The sequence below is a fragment of the Labeo rohita genome, chromosome 9 (assembly GCF_022985175.1).
Source record: "Labeo rohita strain BAU-BD-2019 chromosome 9, IGBB_LRoh.1.0, whole genome shotgun sequence".
In the NCBI taxonomy this organism is placed as follows: Eukaryota; Metazoa; Chordata; class Actinopteri; order Cypriniformes; family Cyprinidae; genus Labeo; species Labeo rohita.
Window position 1 is genome coordinate 19,293,770 of NC_066877.1, and position 15,120 is coordinate 19,308,889.

At 36.4% G+C, this 15,120-nt stretch overlaps 1 long non-coding RNA gene across 1 annotated transcript in view; it reads left to right on the forward strand.

Moving 5' to 3' along the window:
• The window catches only part of LOC127171145 (uncharacterized), a 51,687-nt gene that overhangs the window by 23,106 nt on the left and 13,461 nt on the right, over window positions 1–15,120 (forward strand). Inside the window, exons 2-3 of the long non-coding RNA XR_007828465.1 lie at window positions 11,347–11,406; window positions 13,447–13,550. This is a non-coding gene — a long non-coding RNA (uncharacterized LOC127171145). The remainder of the gene's footprint in view (window positions 1–11,346; window positions 11,407–13,446; window positions 13,551–15,120) is intronic.

Here is a 15,120-nt window from a genome sequence, read left to right on the forward strand (position 1 = left end):
ATATCTAACATTTTACAGATTCTGCAAGGTGTATATAAACTTTTGACCTCAACTGTACATGTGTATCTGGGCAGCTCACAGTGACAGAATATGCGTAACTATGCAACAGAGCATCTATTGAAGATGCAATTGTGTGACACGATAGTATGTCACAAAGCTTGCCTACTCTTCTGCTACATACTTAAAACTGTGTACTTTTTCTTCACAAAAACAGTACATATTTTAAGTAGATCAGACCAGAAATCTGTCCTGGCAATAGTCAATCCATTCTTATGAGAATACTCTGTTGAACCAGTTTATAAATAATGATAATTTTAGCAATTTAAAATAATTTATAATTTACATTACAGACTACCATATAGCCTAATATTTTACACGTATAGAGTTGACAGTTTTGCCTCATTTTGTGGAACCTTACATCCTTTAAGTTATGTAACTCAACTTTTGCCAGGGCTGTGCTGTAATAATAACACACAAAAAAACTTTTTTTCCCTACAATGCGGGAAATGCAAATTAAAAAGTGCTGTCTGTTGTGTCATTAGAAAAGTCTAGCTCGTTTTTTTTTACATTTATTATGATTTTGTTTCCTGACTACATAAGAACACAGGCTTTCAAAAAGCACTTTTCTGACAAAGTGCAATTAAACTGCACTATGAAAATGCAATTAAATTCTTACGAAGATTAACTAGGTATATTAACAACTCTAAGCTTGTTGAAATGCAAAAACAGAGGTGCAGTGGCAATGGAAATAATGTAAAAGGTAAACATTTAATTTATCATCAACTTTCTGTCAGCTTTCTTTTTGTTTTTGGCTTTGAAGTCTTCTAAAATAACACACATGCTGTTTCTTTTTATGTCTGTGTGTGTGTTTTGTATTATATTTTCAAAGTAATTTTAATTTTTGTTTTCAATTTTTTTTTGTTTTATTTTAAATAAAGTTTAAGGTTCAGACTGTTGCCATTCAACACATGCATACAGATGTAGTGGAAAAGCTGAAACTATCATTGGTGGTGCATCTAAACTGAGCATAAGTGTTTTTTCTTCTTCTTTTTTATCTTTTATTTTTTTTCCACTATTAGTTTTAGTTGTCATTCCTTATACCACAGATTGTTCCATTAGCCTGTGATGACACCCAATACATTATCAGAGACTGCATTATGCTCAAAAGGAAACCAAATTACCATCACAGCATACTGCAATACAACAAAATGTGCTATACAGTAAATGTGCCATAGCTGCTACATTTACCAGTAAATTGTAAGATCACTCTGGCATCTCCTGGGCATTTATGAGTCAGCAGCAGTGCTGAACCACTCAGGTTTAGTCATTCACAGATGTTTTGTTTGAGGCAGTATGTAGCAACTGCTTTACTGTATGTGATACTAATTTCTTTTTTGTTATTGTGTCACTATTTAATGGACTCCTACTTTGTTGCACACCAGTTCTTTATTGCCCTAGCTAACCACCACAGTTGACTGACCATTTAAGATTGTAATTTAGATTATTTTTATATCATGTTAAAGAAAAAAAAAAAGCCTGTGGTGGCTCATGTTACCCAAATGACCCCTTCCACTGTTTACTGCAAGTATGAAAACTCAAATATTTTTTCCCTATAATTCAATATGGTTTTCATTGTTGTTGTAGCACATAATATGATAATAGTCTGAGTAACTCTTTTCTGTGCCATATGATGTTTTCCTCCTTTAGTGGGCTACACTGATTGTAGTGTCACATTATCCTCTATTATTATTCAGCTTTTTGCTGTACTCTCTGCTCAGCCATTACCGTGTAAATAGTTTACATTATTATACTGCACATGTCTGCATTTAGCTACTTCCTTTTTAGCTCACTGTGCTGAACACAATTACCACCAGTCTGGCTGTTTGGACAGTAATTTGAATGGTGTGTTAGTGTTTGTGGGAGTTAAGGCCGTGGACTGTGAAGTGCTTGAAATCTGTTGTGGGGTCAGGATCAAACGGTGGACGGTTACGGTGTTGCTTTGTTAATAACAAGCGCGTATGGCTGGCACGAGTTGACTCTTTCATTTCAGGTGGTGTTTGTCATCACCTTAATGGTGGGGTGATAAAACTAAAGTGCACAGTGATTGCATAATAGATGCACTTTTTGTCTGCAATGCTTTTTTGCATGACTTTTTATTCCTGCTATTCAGGGTAACAATTTTATTCAACTTCCTTTTAGTGTGAAGCCTTTTAGAAGTATTAAAATAATCATTTTACACTACTGTACAAAAGTTTGGGGTCGGTAAGCAATTTTTGCTAAGTTTTTTTTTTTTAAATGTATATGCTCAATTAGGCTGCATTTTATTTGATCAAAAATACAGTAAAAACTATAGTAATAGTAACTAAAGCAATAATGTGAAATATTGTTACAGTTTAAAATAACCTTTTCTCTTTCATTATATTTTAGAATGTAATTTATTTTTTTGATGGCACAGCTGAATTTTCAGCAGCCATTACTTCAGTCTTCAGTGTCAAATGATATTTCAGAAGTCATATGCTGATTTATAATTAATGTTGGAAACAGTTGCGCGGCTTAATATTTTTTTTGTGACCTGTGATAATTTTTTTAGGATTCTTTGATAAACAAAAAGTTAAAAAGAACAGTGTTTATTCAAAATAGAAATTTTGTGTTGCAATAGACATTAATATTCAAAAGGTTGCAATAAGTAATTATTTTCTTTCTTTCTTTTTTAAATGGATAAAAAAATATTAGAATGATTTCTAAAGGATCATGTGATACTGAAGACTGGAGTAATGGCTAATGAAAAATAAGCACTGCATCACAGAAATAAATTATATCTTAAAGTATATTAAAATAAGAAACCAATATTAGAAATTGCAATAATATTTCACAATATTATTGGTTTTTGTGGATTTTTGATCAAATAAATAGAGCTTTGATGAGCATATGAGATTCCATTTTAAAAACATTAACAATCGCATGGACTGCTCTAAAATGAGACACCAGTGTTTCAGGAGTTTAGGACACAGTATAGGACACATGCTTATTCGATAACTCTTTTATTTCCTATTTGGGTTTGTGCATAAACTTTATTTTTTAAGATTGTTTTTTCCAAGGCATTGTTAGATGCTAGTGTTTTCTGTCATAACTATGCAAGCATTTGATTTCAAACCCAGTATCATAGCTATTAAACTATTTCTTGTTATGATGTTATTTATGTTATGATCTTGTTATGACATATAGCGCAACTGCGCTCACGGTGACCCGAGTTCGATTCCCGTCTCGAGGTCCTTTGCCGATCCCGCTCCTCTCTCTCCTCCCAGCTCTTTCCTGTCATCTCTCTACTGTCCTATCACAATAAAAGGCATGAAAAGCCCAAAAATATAAGTAAATAAAAAAAAAGTCTGAATTTGTGGTGGCTGTGCTTTAAATTATTACACAGCTCAGACTCTTTCGGGGCAACTTAAGTGAGTGCTATATGCTTGATCATTTTTCTTGGCAGAAGCTTTGCTTTTGGTTAGCTAATAAAATATTAAAAAATATATTTTTATTAAAAAGCTTAATTCAGTATTATGTGTACAGTTTCTTAATTCTGTCATCCTGGTATCGTGGACTTGCTCTATTGTTTCATACAAACGCAGCTGCTGCCATTTTTTTTTTTTTTTTGTGTACATTGTAATTATTTATGTGGTGAAATGTTGTGTAAGAAAACTGGTATGACTGCACTGTACTCTAAAATGTCTAGTTTGAACTTGCCATCTGCTAGCACCTGATTTCTTCATGGAAGCTTTCAAATATTTCAACTCAGATCAGTGTTTCGTGTCTAATAATTTTGACACGAAAAATCTAAATAATCTATCAAGCAGCTGTGTAATAAGTGAGATAATGTACATTCAGCCAGTTGTTATCGCAAAATAAAGATGTATATTATCCCTTACTTATTATAATCTTAATTCAAATGATAAAGTCTGACAGTAATCAGTGTTGAACGCTACTGTAAGGCTAACTCTGCCTGGTTTAAATGTTTCAAAATGATTAACAGTAGAAAATATTAGAAATTTTGAAAGTAATCAAAAAGTAATTAAAAGTAATAAGTTACATTAATAAAGTAATTGAAAAGTTGCACTACTCATTACATTTTAAATCAAGTAACTTGTAATCTGTAACCTATTACATTTCCAAAGTAACCTTCCCAACACTGCTGATTATCAGCCAATATTAGAAAGTTGTATTGTTTGATATTGGATATTGGATGTATTTTGCCCATTAACTGGAAATTTTAATTGTTTTAATTATTTTTAGATTAGCTTTGCTATTATCTAACTCTTACTTAAAGTAAATTTTTGAAGAAAAAAAAAAAGCAAAACAAGTTTATTAAAATTACTGAGGGAAATTCCTAAAATTAATATCTATTTATCATATTGTAGGCTGCTTTATAATGTGATGTCTATATGTGACCCTGGACCACAAAACCAGTCTTAAGTCGCTGGGGTTTATTTGTAGTAATAGCCAAAAATACGGTGTATGGGTCAAAATTATTGATTTGTCTTTTATGGCAAAAAAGTAAAGATCATGTTCCATGAAGATATTTTGTAAAATTCCTACAGTAAGTGTATGAAAACTTAACTCAATTTTTGATTAGTCATATACATTGTTAAGAACATTATCTGAAGAACTTTAAAAGCAATTTTCTCAGTATTTTTTTTTTGCACCCTCAGATTCCCGATTTTTAAATAGTTGTATCTTGGCCAAATATTGTCCTAACAAACCATACATCAATGGAAAGCTTATTTATTCGGCTTTCATATGATGTATAAATCATCAAATTGAAAAATGACCCTTATGACTGGTTTTGTGATCCAGGGTCACATATTCACTTATAGCATTAAAACAATTTACTTTTTTTTTTAGGTGAGCTACAAAATGTTAATATCTCACTTTTATTGGTTATTGTGTATAATGCAACTAATTCAATTTTAATATCGGTAGATCCCTACTCCAAACATTTTATGTCACAAAATCCCTCCAGAATCAGATTTTTTGAACTTTGTGCTTATCTCCTGTCCGTCACTCCAGAGAAATTTGGCTACCTGTGGTTACCCATCTCTCCCTCTGCTCACCTCACTGTGAGACACACTGACAGCTTGTCACCCCGGCACCCGTCCCCTTCACCGGCATCGGCCAATCCCTCTGACACTTCTACTCTTCGCAAAGGTGCTACCCCTGCTGACTCTGTCATCCCAATGGAATATAATAGTCACCGTCCTTGACGGAGGGCAGAATTTGAAGAGCATATATCCTCAAACATGCCGCTGCGTTCTCACCCACTTTCACACCGACTCAAAATCACAAAACTTAGCCAGTCGTTTCAGATCAACTCTGTGTGTGGGATTTGAGAGTTTCTGTGTTTACCGTTTGGACAGATTCAAACACTTCAGTCACCTGTTTTTTCCACTTTAGCAGTGGCGGAGTGTGTGAATTTTTTTTTCTCTCCGCTACAGTAAACTGCCTGTCAGTCAGGATTTCTCATCCCGTTTGTCACAGATTTTCTTTCTCTCTGTCTTGTTTTGCAGCTCGCCCAATACTCCGCCTTTCTTCATCTCCACGTCTTCCGTATGCAGGCAGGGACCACTTGAGGTGATAAACGTTATGACTGCTATTTTGGGCTCTATCACGTGGATTACAGTTATTCTGCGTCTTTTTTATAGCCCTGCGCATAGAAAGGCGCAACTTAATCGTGTGGAAGCGGCCTGCCAATCTACCTGCTATGATAGACTGCACGGCTGTAGGTTACGGAGCTCAGGAGAGCGGTGACTCAGCCATATGTCCCGGCTCCGTTTCAGATCCCCCACTGTTTAAATTGAGTCTTAGCGGGTAGAGATGCACTTCCATGCCCTGCCTCGGGATGTCTGTAATGAATGGTTACACTCCAGGAAAGGTTGCTTTGCTTGGAATTGAATCCCCATTGCTCTTGGCTTGATTGTGCACACATGTGGCGTTCAGCAGGACGTCTGCCTCATTCTGTGGAAATGACATGGCAGAAGAGGAGTTCTTCACTACATATAAAGAGCTCTTCTGATGACTTGTATCCTAGTTTGTTAAGCAGGGCGATGTAGTGCTTTTCTAGGTTTTTACCTAATGACTGATGACTAACGTCTCACTTTGTTACCTTACTTTTACAGCTTGGCCATTTGTGGAATGTCAGCTTTTGAATTTCAGTTTTTTGAATTTCAATGCGAATCCCATATTGCAGTTTGTATTGTAAGGGAAATGTTTTTTAGGCCAACTGCAAGTCAATTTTTTATAATTATTTATTTAAAGTGCAGTCACTTTATTTGGATTGTACAAATTGGTTGTAGGAATGCAAAATTGCGTGAATTCACTTTAGCAGTAGATTGCATTCATTGTAAAAAACAGCATAAAAACAAGGTATGTGTGATGTATGCAATGTTGTAATGTCTTTAAGTCTTCTTGTTGCATCACCTGATGTAACATCCCTTAGCACAGCAGATGACGCAGAAACCACATGAAATCTGATCTCACCGTTTAGACTGAGATGCATTAAAAACCGTGTTTAATCAGATTTCAAACCACTTATGATTGATTTCCATGTGCTTTTTTCTTGTTCAGACTAAAAAAAGAAAAAAAGATTTGAGTCGTATAAGCAAATACATAAATAAATCAGATTTTTGCATCCAGTGCACTAGTGATAAAAGCAGGCATCAATCTAATAATCTGTGTGGGAGAGAAACAGTTCTATTTAAATGAACACCATTAGGCTTTGCTTTTCCAGCAAATGAGCTTTTGTAGGGTCAATTTTGTGAAACATGTTTAACATGTTTTGATTTTATGTTTTCACTTCTTGATATTAAGTGCCATTAGACTTATTCAGATTTGTTGTTATCCAAATGTCCTCCCCATTTCAACTAAAAGTGGCCTGATTATTAAGTGTTTTGTGGTTCGTAGTAATGCAGACAATATTATTATGCATATACTGAGGTTAAGTGGTGTTAGGAGGTGTTTTGTTTTCTTAAATATTGCAATATTAAAAAGAAACAGAAGACCAAAAAATGTAAAAAAAAAAAAAAAATGTAGGATGGGATGCTATCCAACGGTTGTTGACTGGAATTTCAGATGTGACTGTTGCTCCTAAAAATGAATGCAAGCTTGCAGTTGATTGTGAAGGTGCTTGTTTAAATGGAGTAAATGATTGGAGAAATTATGACATTCAGGTGGGAAATTATGAGGTCAAAAACAAAATTTAAAAATGAGGCATGCATTAATGATATATAGCATGCATTTATATAATAAATTAATTTTCATTTGATCCTGACTTTAAGCTTCAGCACATGTTGGCTCATTAAATAGAAGTAACTTAATACTTATAGCCATGTCTAGGGGCCAGAATATGATAGATACATGTGGGTGAGGGTTTTTGCTTGCCTTGGCCCAGTAAGAGTCCACCCACACCACCCTAGTGCTTTCTTCATAAAATGTAAAAATCTAGTTTTGATAATACGATTGCATTTTAAAGCGCAGTTCTCCGAGTCTGGCACAGGAGGGTCCTGGGGGGCTTTATTCATTGTGTCAGTGGACAGTAAACCGGCCAGTGCCTAATTAGTTTCTTCATCCATGAACAGGAATCAATTCCAAGACCAGGGCTTTGGCAAATAGCTTCCTTTGAAGCGGCGCTATTGCAGATCGCAGAGTTCAGACCGGCCGAAAATAGCTCGCTTCATCATGTGTCCTGCATCGGACGGTTTGCTGCGGCTATAATGTTACTTTGTTTTGAATAAAACGCTCTACCTGTATTCCTCCCAGGGGTGACTCGCTCCCCCCTGACAACCCCCCGAATACATGTAAACCGCTTTTGCCGAAAATGCTGCCGTGGACAAATACGTCTCATAAATAGCCTCCTGTGTACCACACTACCCATCAGCCTCGCCATAAACCGCTGCAGATTCAGCTGGAGAAAGGAAGCGAGGGAGGCCCCCCGGGCCAATTTACTGGCCCCCCTGATGCGGCGCTGTGCTGTGATCTGTCAGGCGGTCACTGGAGCCTCGCGGTGACAGACAGGCCAGCGTTCCACTCGACCCGCTCCTCAACAGAGACCGAATTAAAGAGTCCCCCTTTGGCAGACAACCGCTCTCACTTTTGCGCTTCTGTCTTGTCCTTTCTTCCAGTCTCTCTCTTTTTGTCTCTGTCATTCCTCAGCACACTTCATGATCGTTTCTCTTGCGTGGAGCTGCTGGAATGGGCTTACTCGTCCTCATTAAGTTTGAGCGCAAGGGGGCTAATCCTCTAGCGAGCAGCCGTGGATTTGTGCTTCCCTCAAAGTCTGAGCTCACAACTCCAAATTTTAGATATCGCTCCGGAAAGTTCTGATGCTGTCTAATCCCCCGCACTAGTCTCCTTCTCACAGAAGGTATACTCTCAGACTCATCGCTATTGGCAGAAGTGGAGTCAGAGCTTGTCCTTGGCCCAGCGAGGGGCTCACAGCGCGCACGGTTGCGTCAATGGGCTGAAAGCCATCGCAGTGACTGTGCTAGCCTTCCATTAGACGGGGTGTGTGTGTATGTGTGGCGACAGTAGCCACAAACCGAACAGAAAGCTTTGAGAAGCACGCTTTTCCATTCCTGCACTTCCCTAAGCTGTCAGCAGGGCTTGCCGTATGAAATTATGGCGGCTGATGAAGTGTTAGCCGCTTAGCGGGAACGCTGCACGTTGTGGTTCGCTGTGTCTCCACGGTATCCTGTCGATGCAGTAAGATGAAGGGCCGGGTTGGGTTACATACATAACAAATCCATTATCTTGGGCGTCCAGTGACCTTTATGGAAATGGATTTGTCATGTTCCAAAGCCCCCTTTAATCTTTGTCAGTATTATAGCTAATAGATAACCAGTGAGTGATGCTTTGCTTGCTGGTGTACCGGTTGGTTTATGAGGCCACAAACTTTAAAGAATCCTATAGATGTCAATGGAATATATGTGGGTGTTTCTTCAACTATGTGGACTTTCTTAGTGAATAAATTAAAATGAGTGCAAAAAAAAGGGCTTTAAAGTGTGTTTTCTAAACATCCACAGGAGCATTTATGAACTTTTCCACCTCCACATCTCAAAAAGATGTATTGTTTTAATATCATTCTGTGAAGAAAATGATTGATTTTAATGTCTGAATATATTAGGAGAGTTTCCTCTGATAGATGAAGGGAGACAGTGCCTCCTCAAAGTATTGGATGAGAAAAAAATAGTAGTACAAAAATAAAACAATGGCAATGCTACAAATTCTAACATTAAAATGTGTATAAATCGCTCTTTTCTCTAAAGAGACATAATCCAACAACAACGCCAAAAGGTAAAGCTACAGCGGGAGTCTGCGTCTTTCTCACCTCCCCTGAGCTCATTGAGTTTTAACAGACCCACTGAAGTATGCAGTGTGATTGGTTCATGCGATAAATCCCGCTTCTTCTGTTCTTGCACATTCTATGTTCGCGATCAGTCTGAATGAACAATATAATTGTGTTAATGAGAAGACTAATTTAATAAAGTAAGTAAACAACACACACTTCGATATAACCACTTTGTTACATCAAAATAAGACTTACAATGAAACATCTGTGGGAGTTTTTAGTGAGTAATCAGCTTGGTGAAACTGAAAGAAATCTCTATGTTTGTGACCAATATTTACACTTTAAAAAATGCTGGGTTAAAAACAACTCAACTTGGGTTATTTGGCAACCCAGCACTGGGTCAATATTTGACAGAACACATGCTGGGTTATTTTGACCCAGCTGGTTGGGTTAAACGTTTTTACCAGACATGCTGGGTTATTTTAAGTTGACTATTGTTTAAAAATTATTATATTACTGGCTTAAAATGGACTGCAACTTATTAAAACACACACACACACACACACACACACACATACACAATTACTAGAGGCAACAGCAATAATCAAAAGATGAACATTTATTATGAAGCAAGAACACATGGAAAAAATACAACTATTCATATACAGTTTATTCGGGTGAATACAGCAGTTTACAATATTACATACATTTACTCTCTTTTAACAAGTATTTTAGACACCAAAAATGTAACATTTAAAAGTAACATTTCATTTTTAGTGTATTCAGCCGTTTTCTGTAATTATTATTATTTTTTTTAAAATAGCACTAATTCCCTAATGAAGCGTGACACTGAAATCTGAGCCGGTGAAGCGCTGCTGTTTACCGCGGTAACTGTGCACCAAATTGGCTGCGCTGAGAACCGTTCTCTCCTGTAGAGGACTCAAAAAGCCTTCGCTGTGACTGTAACTCAGCAGCTGGGTTGTTTCGTCAGAAACAGGCTCAACCCAGCAGTTGGGTAGAAAAAAAAAATTAAAAATTACCCAGCAACTTAGTTATAGAAAAACTACCCAGCACCTGGGTAAAAAATATTAAAAAATAACCCAATAAAATGACCTAACAAGTTGAACCCAGCATTTGGGTTAAAAAAAAAAAAATTAACCCACCACCTGGGTAAAAATATTAAAAACAGCCCAATGAAATGACCCAATGGGCTGAAACGCAACATTTGGGTTAAAAAAAAAAAGTGTACTGAACTTTGATGATCCGAAACTGATGATCAAACAAAAATAGTAAAATGTTAACTATAACTTAGCTTAAAATTTTTAAGAGATTTGCTTGATGAGACTGATACTTGGCTTTAATAAAAAGAATATTGATTACATTGTTAAAGTAAAAAAAAAAAAAAAATTATAGTGTTTTTTTTCTTTTTTGATAAGTAATGTTTATTTTACCTAAGAAAATGTGACTGGGAAATTAAATTACATTAGATTAAAAAAAAAAAAAAAAAAAAAAAAAAACTTTGAGGGCGGTGTATTTAAACACTGTATAATTGTGGTGTGTGTGTATTCCTTAGTCTTAATTAATTAATAAAATTAAAATATTAAAGTATAAAGCATAAATATTTATCCTTAGATCTTCATAACTTTTAATACGGGTTTATACATTTATTCCCAAATAAAATGGGTGTTACTTCAACTTTGTGCACTTATGTCTCCAAAGATTAGATTTTTTAATTAAAACAGAATAAATATATAAATACAAAAAATAACAAAATATCTGTTTTAATTAAAAAAATAAAATCCTTTGAGATGTTCAATACAAAGCTTACGTTGCTATATGTAGTTACACCCATATAGGCTAGTTTAAACTCTTCGAAATACTCAGCATTTGCTACAAACGTTGTGCGCTAAGAAAGGACCCAACCTTTTCATGCTTTAACCTGTGTCAAGATCTGCTTTGAAATTTATATTCATGAATCATCACTAAATGATCTTTGCTATCTCTTTCCCATTAAGGTTTGCCTGAGGTTGTGCCTTCTGCTGGAGTCCAGTGTTTGTTTTCCTGTTGGTGAAACGGTACGGTGACCAAACAGTCTCTTGACCTTATATCCTCTCCCTCTCCCATCTTCTTCCACCAAGTTCAGCCCCTCTAATGGAATCAGAGGTGACAAGTTCACATCCTCTTCCAGAGAGCCCTCACTGCTGACCTAGTTTTCCTACAATGCACTAGCGACGCTCACATCCGCCACATGTGCACACACACACACATACATACACAAGGAGCACAACTCTGTCCTTTGTGGGCATTAACCCCACTTTGGCAAGTGAAGGGGAAAATGTGTACCCATCCCATTTTATCACACCCCCCACCATCCATTCCTCGAAACACTTCAGTGCTGGGCGAGATGCCAGCTGAGGAGGCTGGTATGTGTTGGTGATGATACACCATGCCAGTGCTCTTCTGGCAGCAGAATAACTATTGAACCATGAAGGCCTGGAACCAGAAAATTTAGACTAACACTTATAAAATATTCACACGATGATCCTGATTAAAATCTCTTTTTATGCTTTTTTTTCTGTTTATGAGGATTTAATAGAGACCTTAATAGAGACCTTAAGGAGAGATTTTAACATCACAATGTTGAAGTCATGTTTTGTGAATAAAGTGAAAATTACTAAAATAAAGTCACAGAATTATGAGAATAAGGTGCCTTCCCATCATTGTTTTAGTACAGTTTATTGTCAGATTTTTCATTCCTTTATACTTTACTTTCTCTTTTTGTGTTGTGTAAAGTCTGTTTTTCTTTTTCTTTTTTTTTTTTTTTTTTTTTCTTTTTTTTGGTTTTGGCTGGATTTAATTGTTCTGTTTAGTAACTGGTTTTAGATGTGTGTGTTTTTTTTTAATGAGCTGGTTTTAGTTAACTTTTTGTTAACCCTTCTGCAACGTTAATCATGTTTAAATATGCTAACAGCACGATATGCTAAAATGCTAAACATGCTAATCATGATCAAACATGCTAGCAGCATGCTAACAATGTTAGGAATATGCTACCAAATATGTTAACAACATAGTAATCATGTTAGAAACATGATAGCAACATGCTAATCATGCTACAAAAAAAATTAAAAGTGTGCTAAAACACATTAATAATGTTAAAGCATGTTAACATATTAGCAACATGCTGATAATTTTAAGCCCTGGTGAAAAAAACAGCATATGCTGGTAGGTATGTTTTGATGCTGGTTAGATATGATTTGATGCTGGTTTAAGCTGGTCCTTTGCTGGTTTATGCTGGTCAAGGACCAACATAAACCAGCAAAGGATCAGCTTAAACCAGCAAAGGACCAGCTTAAACCAGCATCAAAACATACCTAACCAGCCTCCCAGCATCAAAACATACCTACCAGTATTTTTCACCAGGGAGAACATGCTAAGAAGATGGTAATCATGCTAGAAACATGTTAACAATATGCTAATTGCATTAAAAACATGCTAGCAACATGTTAATCATGTTAGAAACATGTTAATCACATTAAACAAGCTAGCAACATGCTAATGTTAAACGTATGTTAAGAATGTAATCATGCTAAAAACGTTAAAGCAACATGTGAATCATGCTAGAAACAGGTTAACAATGTGTTAAAAACACACTTAATGCATGCTAACAACGTACTAGCATCATGCTCATCAGTTTAGGGACATGCTCCTAATCATGTTAGAAACGTGATAGAAACATGTTAACATGCTAATTGCATTAAAAATATGCTAATCATGCTGTCATTATGCTAGAAACATGTTAACAACATCCGTCTAATCTGTCTTAACTTTCAAACTTCAAGCTTTTACAACTTCCTCAAAATTTAAGGCTGCTTTTTCAAGCCAACTTCAAAGTTTGTTCTCAAACTTTATTCATCTAATTTATTCCTGTGTTGGCAAAGCTGAATTTTGCTCACTCATTACACCGTTCTTCAGCGTCACATGATCCTTTAGAAATGATTCTAATATCTCGATTTGCTGCTGAAGAAACATTTCTTGTTATCATCAATGTCAGCGTTATCTCTGGAACTTTTCTTCGTATTATGTATAGTTTTTAATTATTCGTTTATCTCTTGCAGCCTTTGTTCTCATTTGTGAAAAAAATTCAAAACGGCGTCTATCCCGACTGACGTCCATGGCTGTTGAAACCCCTTCTAGGAACATTAGTCATACCATCGTGTTGGTGAGTGTGGACATGTTCTAGATGTTTTCCTGCTGTGTGAATGGGAGTGTCTGCGTACAGGCATGTGGGTTTGTGCTCAGAATGCATCCTCTCTAGATATGCTGAGGGTACAAGTTTAGGGTAGGGCAAAGTTTGTTCTTTGACATATCTGTAGCCCCTTTCACACATATACACACACACTCAAGCATCCAAACACACACACACCCTGAGGGGTGAATCAGAAATGTGGGTGAGGCATGTAAGTGTCAGCCTAGGGCGAGGTGAAGCCATAAACCGTCCCAGCATTCCAGCATTCTGCCCCTCTAAAGATACTGTCAGACTTCCTGCTCTATTGCACACGATGTTGAAACATGCTGTCGCCGCTCTTTCATGGCTTTGCGTTTCATAGTGGCTTCTGAAGTCAGCCGGTTGCGCCATGTACCTACAAGGGTACATACAGTATACATCACACTGTACTGGCTGAACGAGATCAGAAATACTCTCATTACTGCCAATTTAAATTGATCAGACAATTTCATGTCGGGGAACCGAGAAGATGGTCTAGCTAGTTGTTAAGAAGCTGGTCTTTGGACTCACTTGCCTCCTCAGCAAGATTTCAAAGCATGGTGCTACATGGATTCAGAACTCCAGATGGCAATACCAACCGCCTAGATCAGAGCTGTTTGATGTCAGGCGCATATTCAATAACGGAGCTGCAGCAGGAACAAAACTGAATGCTGTAGTCTTCAGGCTTTACCATTATGAGCAGATAACTGGGCCTCAGGCCTGAATTTCATGAGACCACGAGTCTTGAATTACTAAGAATGTCATTTTCAAACATTATTCTTCCAGATCTTTCCACTTATGCTGCATCAGTAGTATCTGTGACGATTAAACTGGAGAGATAGAGTGGATAGATTAATCTAGAATAATCAGAAAAGAAGAAACACATTTTGTTACTATCAGTCCAAAGGGCTATTGACTACGTTTTTATTGATTTTATACAACTGCTTGGCAGGCATCCATAAGCAGGATAGTTTGGGTACAAGCTTGTAAGGAAGCTGAAAGTGGTACAAGTGTATTTATATAGAAGCTAATGACTTATTTTCCACATGAAACAATGAAACTGATTTATTCAAGGAATATTCTGGGTTAAATGTGACTAAGAAATATTACAGTTTTATAAACTGTGTGGCCTATTTCAAATAAATGCTGTTCTGCTGTTCTGTTTAGTATCCTGACGAATGTTACATTTTTCCACAAAAATATTAAGCAGCACAACTGTTTTCAACATTGATAATAAGAATACATGTTTTTGAGCATCAAATCAGCATATCAGAATGATTACTGAAGAATTGTGTGGCACTGAAGTCTGGAGTCATTTCTGATAAATTACATTTTAATATACGCTACCAGTCAAAAGTTAGATCTTTGATGTTTTAAAGAAGTCTCTTCTGCTCACCAAGCCTGCATTTATTTGATCCAAAGTAGCAAATCTGAATATTAGAATGATCTCTAAAGGATCATGTGACTAAAGTAATGATGCTAAAAATCGGCTTTGAAATCACAGGAATAAATTACTTATTTATTA